We start from the raw sequence: 10,278 nt of genomic DNA, 5'->3' as shown, positions 1-10,278 counted from the left end.
ATGGTGCCAAATTCACTTAGTAGGTCTTTAAGGGACTTGGTGTCACCAACTGGGCAAAAAAACAACATTATAGTTTTCTGTTCAGATTTTATTTGAAATCTAATTCAAATTGTCAAAGCTACAAAAGGGGGGAAGACATCTGTATTATATGTCTAAGTCACAACATCCTAAAACAAAATACTACTACTGCCAGCAGATCCGTTGTACACATTTCTGATGAAATTCATTAGCACGATAAAAATTTCATCTTGAGAAAACAGCCACAACAAAAGTAATTTATACAATATAAAACAATGACAGGTCTACAGGTGCAGTTACTCATGAGTTTACACATGCATTCACAAACAAACAAACAAACCCAGGAATGTTCTTTCATTAGAATTTTTCTTGTTTTTGTGTGTATGGTTTTTTTTTATTAAAAAAACAAAACAAAAAAAAACCATTCAGGCACAAAACAAACTTGCATTTCCAATAAGTGACAGCATCTTAAAAATATATGTCAGTGTTTGTTTTTCTTTGACTTTTTATGAGACCTGTGTGGAGACCGGGACTGAGATCTGGATTTCTTCCCTGACTTCTACGGGGACCTAGACCGAGACCGCCTAGACCTTTTAGGTGTCCTTGAAGCAGACGGTGACCTTTTGGCTTTTTTGCTAGCATCTCTAGGAGAGTCTTTGTGAGAGGACCTGGACCGAGAGCTTTCTTTATGAGACCTTTCTGACCGTTCGGACCGCTCTGATTTGGGTGATGGGGATTTCACTCGTCGACCACTGCTACTTCGAGATGGGCTGCGGGAGGTGCTATGTCGTCTCTTCCTCTCTTTTCTCGTTGGAGTACATTCATCCATTTCCTTCTTGTCTTTGGATCGAGATTCCAATTTTTCTTTATCTTTTTTGTCTCTTTCTCGTTCTCTTTCTAATTCTTTCTCCTTCTCTCGCTGCAGCAGTTTATCTCTGTAGTGTTCTACTTGTTCCTGGAAGCTTTGGCCGGGTTTTTTGGGTCTCTTTCCAGATTCCAATTCATCTTGAAACTTCATAACTTTTAGCTCAATTTCACGAAGCTTAGCTCGTTTCTCCTCACTCATTTCGGAGTACTTAGAGAACTTAGACTCAGTCATCTCTTCTCTGACTGGGTTAGAATATAAATGATGCTCTTCCGACTTGGAACTCTGGGTGTCTTCTTCACCTTCACTCTCTTCTTCCTGATTTTGGTTTTCTTCTTCTTCTGATTCTTCATGCTGGTCACATAACTCCCACTTGGAAGTTGTCACCATTTGTGCTTCCAATTCAGATTCATCTACAGCCTCCCACTTTGATGGGGCAACTTTAAATATGGGTTCATTCTTCTTTGAGTCTTCAGTTGCACCCAAAGGCACTCCATCCAGTTCATCATCGAGACTTTTTATAGGGACGCCATCAAGATCATCGATGGGAGTAGCATCAATGGGAATTCCATCCACATCTTCCAGAGGAGCACCATCAAGCTCTTCCTCAATGGGAGCACCATCAAGATCATCTGGCACATCCTCTGTTTCCTTTTCTTCAATGATATTTACAAGTCCTAAGAAAATATTCTGAAGTTTGATCAAAAATGGTTCTGGATAAACTGCCCAATCTTCCCATGCTTTGAAGCAGGTCATTACTCGTTGCTTAAAATTTTCAGATTGTAAATGGCCTTGAATTGTACGATAAATAGCATTGAGGTCTGAAAATATCTGACATAGCTTTGTTTCAAAAAAATTCCTATAATATGAAGCATTGGCAACTTTGGCTGAAGAGTTATATAAAACATCAGAAACCAAATATAATCTGGCAATCTTCTTGGGAAGCGGCGTCTTTAAGATGGACATTGACTCAGTAATGCAGTCCAGTATTTCTTCAGCAGCTTCAGCATTATTAAGACAGAAAACCATGGCATCTCCAATATCATTTTTCCTTGGAGTTAATCCTCGCAAGATTTCTTCTAATTTCTCCCTCTGTTCTTCCTTGAGTGCTCCCTTTTTACTAGGCTCTTCTACAAACGCTTCTGTCTCCTGCTCCTCTGACATCCCATGAAGGTATGGATTTAATGGTGGTGGCCTCCAAAAGGATCCATTTTTGAACATCCGAAAATCTTCTGTCCGCCATTTTGTCGGAGAATCTCCCTGCAGAATAGAATAAAGCTTCCACCTGTAGTAAACGTGGGCTGGTGTCTGGTTTTCAAATAAGAACCTGAACATAGGATTGTTGATTTCTCTGTTCATAATCATAGCTTCAAACATTGGCCCTTCACGTACAACAAATTCTATCATTCGGTGTATCAGGGCGAGTAAATTCCTTTCTGTTGGGATAACCACTTTGACTATGGCTTGCGACAGAGTCTTCTCAAAATCCTCCTTGTTTTTAGGTGGTGGTAACATGGGAGCATTGGGGTCTTTTAATCGCTCTCTAGGCTGCGCATTAAAAGGCAGTCCGGATGGAGGTGGGGGAAGTGTGTGTTCCATCATAGAAGGCGGAATGTATATTGGATGTGGAGGAATAGGTACAGCTTTACCCCAACCTAACTTTGTTTCAAAAGACATAATCATTTTTCCATTTAAATTTTTTAGAGCTCTTTCAGCATCTCTTCTATTCATAAAAGCCACAAAGCCACAATTTCTTTCTCGTGCTCTTTCTTCATCAGTTCTAGGCCACATAATTTTTACACTAGCTAATGGTCAAAATCTTCCAAATTCTTGGCACAGCATTTCTTCATTCATCTGTGGATTAATATTTCCGAGGTATAAGTTTGTAGTGCTGGGATCTCCTACATCATGTGAGCCCGGTGCATAATCATCAAGAACAGACGATCTATTTCTTCTTGAAGGCACATCCATGGAACGTCGCTGACCATCAGAGTCTGACAGAGGAGGCTCAAACCGACTTAACCTGCCTTTTGTTTTATGTCTCTCATCACGTTCTTCCTGAATTTGTTTTAGTTCTTCTTTGAAAAGTTCCAAATTGCTTTTTTTCTTTTCCTTCTCCCCTTTCTTCAGTGGAGGCTTTTTCGTCTCTATCACAAGAAGAGATGGTGGCCTTTCATTGGATGATTGATTTGGAGGATTCTTTTGATCTGCAAACCTTGAAGATGGCTTATAGATTTTACCTCTTTTTTCATCTGCTTCATGTTCATCTTTAGCTGCATTAACAACCCCGCCTCGAACAAACGTTTTCACCTTATTACCATCACTTCCTTCAAAAGCAGCAAGAAATTCCTCATAAATTTCAGCAGCTGCCTTTTCATCCTCCTTTTTCTTCAGTTCCTCTTGTTCCTTCTTACTTAGAGTTCGCTTTGCTGTGCTCATTTTTCCAATACTGAATGCTTTAAGCTTGTTTTCTAGAAGAGGATGAGCATCTGAAGATCCAGATGAATGAACATCCGATGATCGGCTCTACAAGTATCTTTGAACTGGCCTTCTGAGATCCGCCTGGCGTTTTGTCGGCCATCTTGAGCTTTGCTCCTCCTTCCTATTTTAGCTCTTTTGATATGTTTGATGCCATGGGCAATGCAGATACATAAATAGAAAAACAGTTACTTCACTTCTGAGACGTATAGCATCTCAGAGAGGAATAGGGGCCAACAAAAGTATCCTTCCTACCAGCAATGCAACGACTAAGTATACTGGAACTTGGTCCACCAGGAGAGAGATAAGCTAAGTACTCCATGATGAGAGTGCTGACTCCCTGGGCCTTGAAAATGTGGGAAGCATATGAAGCAAGGGGTGGTGTGCACCAAAGCTAGCACTATGCAAATTATGAAATAATTTGGGGAAGAAGTTGTTCTCTATTTCTGGAGGATGAAATGTTCTGTCTGGAGGGGAACTGTCTTTGCAAGCTCATGTGGAACCTGAGGCTGAGCGGGGCCAGGTCATAGAAGAGGTGATCAAGTGATGCTTGGGGCACCATGGGGACAATCATAACTCCTGTAAAAGCTTAAAGTTGGGGAGTGGGGCAGGGGGTTTACACTAGCATTCTTACTCCAGCATCTCTCAGGGTAGTAAAGAAGGCCAAAGCATGGTCTCAGAAAGGGAACAACTATGACAATAGGCAAATGATGCCACCCCCCATGGCTTTGAGCTATGTATGTGAGTGGGCAGCTAGTCATAGGGACCAGAAATAAAAATTACCCAAGTAGACAGTGAAAATGTAGCACATGGACTAACAACATATGGCTATAAAGGAAGAATAAGTTTCAGGTTGAGGCAGTAGGAGAGTATCATTTATGGACTGGAGGTATAGCTCAGTGGCTTGTCTAGCATGCACAAAACTCTGAGTTTAATCCCTAGTTTCAGGTAAACAGGATGTGATAAGCAGGCCTATAGTCGTATCATGTGAGAGATGTAGGCTGAGGTGGAAGCTCATTCTTACCTGCAGAGCAAGTCTGGAATACAAGAGACCTTATCCAATTAAAAATAACTAAACAAGTAAGGGAAGAAAAAAATCATAAGATGAGAAATTGAAGAAAAAATTCATGGAGACAGGATGTGGGGGGTCACAACAGAATATGAACTTCTATCCCTCTGCATTCTCTCAGCAGATGTGAGCATGGAGAAATGGATTGTCAGGGCTCAAGAAAGAGGACAGAGCCAAGGATATGAATCTGGGAGGTGACAATGTTAGGTGATTGGAGGGCTATGAGCACCAATGAAAACACATGAGGAAAATTTACTGAAGGGAGAGAAAAGGAAGTAAATGGACCCTGAAAAGCTTCAAGAGGAAAAGAAGATGGCCTATTAGCTGCAGAATTGTATCTAGGGAACCAGCCAAGGTGTTACAGGCCTGTTATACCATCGTTTCAGAGGCAAAAACAGAAGGATTACCCACAAATCCAAGGCTACCCTGATCTACATAGTGACTTTTGTACAGTGAAACTCTCTCAAAAACAAACAAAAGGTAGCATCAAGGGTACCACAGTTAACTCAGAGGAAGTTTGGCTTTTTTGCTTCTTGTTTACTGTTGTTGATTTGGGAGATAGGCTCTGAGGACTTAGCTCAGTCTGACCTTGAACCTGTGACCTGACGAAAGAGTTTGAATGAGAAGGTGAGTATGCATGCAAAGCTGGGAGTAGCTTTGAGAAGGAGAAATGACATCAGTAAGAGGATGCAAAGGGACAAAGCATGAGAAGAGAGGTATTTCCTTTTTAGATGGCAGTCTATGACAGTGAAGAGAGAGATTGAAGGCTTGAAATAAATGATCACAACATTGATCAGCTCAAATCCTACTGGGCATGTAATTTAACTTTTAAATTAAAAAGGGAACAGGACACACTAATTTCAGGGGGGAAAATGGTGGTTCTATCTGGTATCAAATTATCACAATGAATATTTTCACATTTCTAGCTTGAAGGTTTTGTAGGAGTTTTAAATTAAAAAGAAATAAAGAAGCAGCAAGATGGTCCAGTGCATAAAAATAGTACTTGTTTTGCAAGTCTTATGACCTGAGTTCAATCCCCAGAAATCATGGTGGAAGGAAAGGACTCCCAAATTGTTCTCTGGCCTCCACATGTGCACCAGGCCATGTACAGGCCTTCTCAATGACTTCTCTCTCTTTCTCTCTCTCTCTCTCTCTCTCTCTCTCTCTCTCTCTCTCTCTCTCTCTCTCCCTCTCTCCCTCCCGCCCTCCCTCCTTCCTTCCCTCCCTCCCCTTCCTCCTTCTTCCCCCCTCTTTCCTTCCCTTTCCCTCTTTCCCTCTCCCCCTCCCTCTGTTTCTCCATCTCTCCACCTCTCTGTCTCCCCATCCCTCTCTCTCCCTCTCTCCCTCTCCTCCCACTCTCACACACACACCCAAATGTACACACACATATGTCTTTTTACTAAAGAATTTAATTAAAGGAAATTACGGTGTTGATTGGACAGAAACATTTACATTTGAATAATAGACATCCTCTGAGTTAAAAAGAGAGCAAGTAAATAGTTTCCTTTTTTTTTTTTTTTCTGGAGCCCATAAACCGGTTTTATGTAACACAAGATCTAACGTGATCTCTCCAGTGCATGACAAACTGGCTTTTGATTTAGAGTCCCTCTTTAATGAGTGTGTTTAATATGAGTAGTAATGCTTCCCTCAGAGGCCTTCAATAAGTAAGTGAGAAGATGCTCAGGAAACCTGCTTCTCAGACATGCTGCTGTGGCTGCTCCAGCCATCTTGGAACTTTACTTGCTTCTAGAGAAAAGGTTCCAATGCACAAAGGCTGGGGCAAAAGCCACAGCTAAAGCCCCAGTTCTGTTTTATTTTCTGCTGTAATAAAATACTCTTGACTAAAAGCCATGTAGGGGAGGAAAGGGTTTGTTTCAGCTTATAAATTGTAGTCCATCATTGAGGCAAGTCAGGGCAGGAACCTGGAGATAAGCACGGCAATTGCTGGCTGGCTCACTGGCTCAGGGTTATCTAGTTTTCTTATATACCATAGTATCTAGAGATGCTGCAACCTATAGTCCCAGCAAGGTTTGGTAATGCCATGCCTTTACTCCTAGCACTCCAAAGGCATGGGCAGGCAGACAGATCTTTGTGGGATAGAGGTCAGCATAGTCTACATAGAAAAACAGGGCTTCAAACAAAACAAAACATGGACAACCACCTCCCCACCTTCCTGCAAAGAGGCCCCCAGGGCAATCTGGTCTAGACAATTCCTCAATCTAGACTGTCCTCTCAGATGACTCTAGGCTATGTCAGACTGACAAAGGCTAACCAGGACAGCTTCCCAGGAGCAAGACTTACCCAGGTAGTTTCAAACCCTGGGCGCCTTATGCAGCATGAAATGGGTTATGGTAAATGCAAAAAGGAGGAAAGAGAAATCATAAACAAAAGCTAGCTCAGTGCTCCCTAGAGATCGGGAAAGGGATGGAGGTGTAACTGAACTGCACAGGATAAGACAGAATAACACAGTCACTCATCCATCAGAGAAGCCAGTTCTGGGGCAAAGTTAGCCCCTGGTGTAGGGTGAGGGCAGCTACTGCACAACTGCAAGCCCAGAAGATACAGAGCAGCTGTGGTAGGAAACTGAGCCCAAGATTTCTAGTAAAAATGTGTTCAGTTGCTCAATGTATATAACATGCATATGTGGCCACCCCACAAAAACAGATTTACATATTGGATAATGGTCTCTATATTATTCAATGTTCTTTATGGACAGTATTTTGTATAACACTTGTCTGCATTTCCTAATACATTCTTCCAGTAATTTTGAAACCAATTCACCATAAATAATGGAATCTGTTCCTAATTTAAGTTAGACTGAATTTTTCTCTTCTTCTAAAATTATATGTGTGTGTAATTTTTGACAGATTAGGTCAAGAGTGAAATTCACAATACACAGCCTAGCAATATTATTCCTTCTGGCAAAAAAATGGACTTTTTTTTTCCAAGAAGAAAAACATAAATCTGGGTGAAGATCCTACTGTGCTTCCTTCTAAGCTTGATTAAATTCAATTTATTTTTTGTAAATTGAATTCAAGAATATGAGAAAATATGAAAAATTGTTGGCTGTTAAGGCTAGGTCTCAAGCAATATGAAAACCAAATTATGCACATGTAAGTTGTTTCTCGATGGCATATAGCATGGATGTTTGTTATTTCAGAATCTGGAAATGGAAAAACAACTTTTAAAGTGTCATCTGAGGCCTCTGCATCCTGGCAAAATGAATTTACAGTATTCACATCTATTTTTCTGAAAGTTTGGTCAGGGGAAAAAAAAGAAGAAAAGCACAAAAGGTCTTCATTAACAAGTTCTGAACATTTTGTGTTCCTGCAATAAGTCATATCTTTAAGACATTTTTCTTATTCAAATCCTAATAATTCAAGCGTATGGAGAAAATTACTCTAATTGATGGAGAAAGTTAGAAAATCACCATAATAGTGAGAGGAAAGATGTGGGCTTCTGTCTCCTCATACATTTGCCTGTTTAAGGTGACAAAGTGAGAAATATTCAATTAGAGGTATATGCAGGATTGTAATTCTCATGAAAGGTCACTCAGCTAATTTACTGTGCCAGGCTGTGTTGTTTCCTAGATTACCTGAACATATTTCCAGTATGTCAAACAGCCTTTTTGTCCTTTCTCATTCCGCTCCTACTGTGACAAGTGGATAGCTGTTCTTGCCTCCTTTTTCCTTAGCCTAAATGCTTGCAATGTTCTTAAATGTGTCCTATGTTCCTCGCTTTAATAGAGACTGACCAAATAGTAGTCTGGGCACATCACTGGAAACTCTCCATTTGGGAGCTCAGAATTTCAGGAGCCAGTAGGTCTACAATGCATACTAAGTTGATCCCATGTAATGACTGGTGCATTGTTGAGCATGAGTCTTGCTATAAAGCAAAAGAAAAAAGAAGGGAACATAAAAGTACAAACGTGAATAGAAATGACTGGATAGTTCATGCTCAGAGAGCAAATTCCAGAAAGAATTAAAATTGGATCTATAGAATGCCACTAGCAGGTATTATGAGGCAACATGCAGCATTTGAGGGGAGCATGAGATCTGTGCCATGGTGCCATGTTTTGTGCTCCATTTACATCCTAACTAGTTGGAAAATATCCGGCATTCTTGGACCTAAGAGAACTAGCTTCCATGTAAAGAAAGCAGTCCTTTTGTAGACAAAAATGCGTAGCCCTGGTTCTGATAGAAAAGACTCAACTCTATTTGAATCCAACCCTCTTATGTGGTCAGATATCCAAAAACATAATAGTTTTCAGAACTGTGTTCCTTCATATTTTATAACTATTACTATAGTATAGCTGTTTCCATTATAGCTAATATAGCTGAGAATATCTCTCTTTTAAATTGTATGTGTAAGAGAGAGATACTATGGTGTATGTGACTGTAATGTGTGTGTGTGAGATGTATGCACTCATACGTGTGCAGAAGAGGTCGGGTGTTCTGTTATATCACTTTGTCATCTTAGTCCCTTGAGACGGGATCTCTCCCTAAACTTAGAGCTAAGTTGGCAGGCATCGAGCCCCAGGGCCCTCCTCTCATGCACTGGATTATAGCTGTACATTTGGCCATGAAACAAGAACTGTCTTACCAACACATCCCACTATCCTCTAGAGTTGCTTTTAAGAGTTTGCACTCCCATCGGTCAGCTTGAGGTTGAGGATGAGACAGTTTCTCATCATACCGACTGTTGCAAGACAACCTCCTCTCTGGCATGAAGAAGGAACCCTGCTGTTTTCCACAAAGCACCAAGTCTGTAGATGACTTCAAGGCCAGTGCCCTCCTTTGCATTTTGCTTTCAGTATTGACAAGTCCTGCTTCCAACTGACACAGTCATGGCTGGCACATGGTCTCCTTTGTGCCTTACAGCATCCCAGGATCAGAAGGGTACACAGGACACTAGTCACATTCTGTAATGGAAAGCTTCCTCAAACACCTAAATTACTAATCTCATTCTCATTCCTACCCTGCCTTCCTCCTATAGGCACCCAGACAGAGCTTGCTTAAGCAGGTAGCCAGATACTCTTTGCTAGTGGTCACACAGGTCACTGGAGTGCCGTCTAATATATTCCAGTTTTACAGATAGGTACATTAAGGTGCCATACCTGGACATCCTTTCACTTTCCTCTTCGCAAACAGTCATCTGGCCCTTCACTGTGCTCCATTGCTCAGATTCATTTGCAGAGGCTTCAGGCACAACTCTCCCTGTGGGAAACCCCTCAGAACACACCTGGCCTTGTCTTGGCTCTCTGGCTGCTGTTCTTGTTGATAGAGCTGCAGTTCACAAGAAAACGGATCCCCAGAGAGGGGGTGGGGGTGGGGAAAAGAGACGCTGGGGTCTTCACAGGGCAAGGCAGCAACACTCACAGCATTCTGTAGGGGGTTACCCCACATGTGAAGGAATGTGAGCTGATGCCCCACCACCACCACCTCCACCAAAAGGTGTAGGAAGCCCTGAGGCAAGCAGGGAATTGTGATAAGGGAGCCTTTGTGACTTCTAGCACTCCATTCCGCTGGCTATTGTTCCTGCTGTATGGAGTTTTTTGCTGACAATGTGCATCCCTCTAGGGTTCCTGACTCCTGACAAGGCTACAAAAGTACAAACAGCCAAGGGAACCCATTTGGGTTTAATGTATATGATTTAACTTCTGCAATTTGTCGACAGTAAGTAGATGCCACACAGAAATTTTCAAAGCTGTGAGTGGGAGCTGCAAATAGAGAGACGAAAGAAACGACTCCTGGGTTTAACAATTCTGTTCTAAACAGCCAGGGAGGGGGCTGGAAAGAACACAGGCCTCTGCTCTCACCTCGTCCTATTTTCTTTAAACATGCAATTG

The 10,278-nt window shown here is 41.6% G+C and overlaps 1 pseudogene; it reads right to left on the bottom strand.

Annotated features, from left to right (window-relative positions):
* Nucleotides 1-424: 424 nt before the first annotated feature.
* U2surp-ps1 (U2 snRNP-associated SURP domain containing, pseudogene 1) lies at nucleotides 425-3,464 on the bottom strand (annotated as a pseudogene).
* Nucleotides 3,465-10,278: the final 6,814 nt, after the last annotated feature.

Source organism: Rattus norvegicus, chromosome 4, assembly GCF_021556685.1.
Source record: "Rattus norvegicus strain SHRSP/BbbUtx chromosome 4, alternate assembly SHRSP_T2T, whole genome shotgun sequence".
NCBI lineage: Eukaryota > Metazoa > Chordata > Mammalia > Rodentia > Muridae > Rattus > Rattus norvegicus.
Note: the sequence above shows the minus strand (reverse complement) of the source record. Positions and strands in the feature narration are given on the sequence as shown.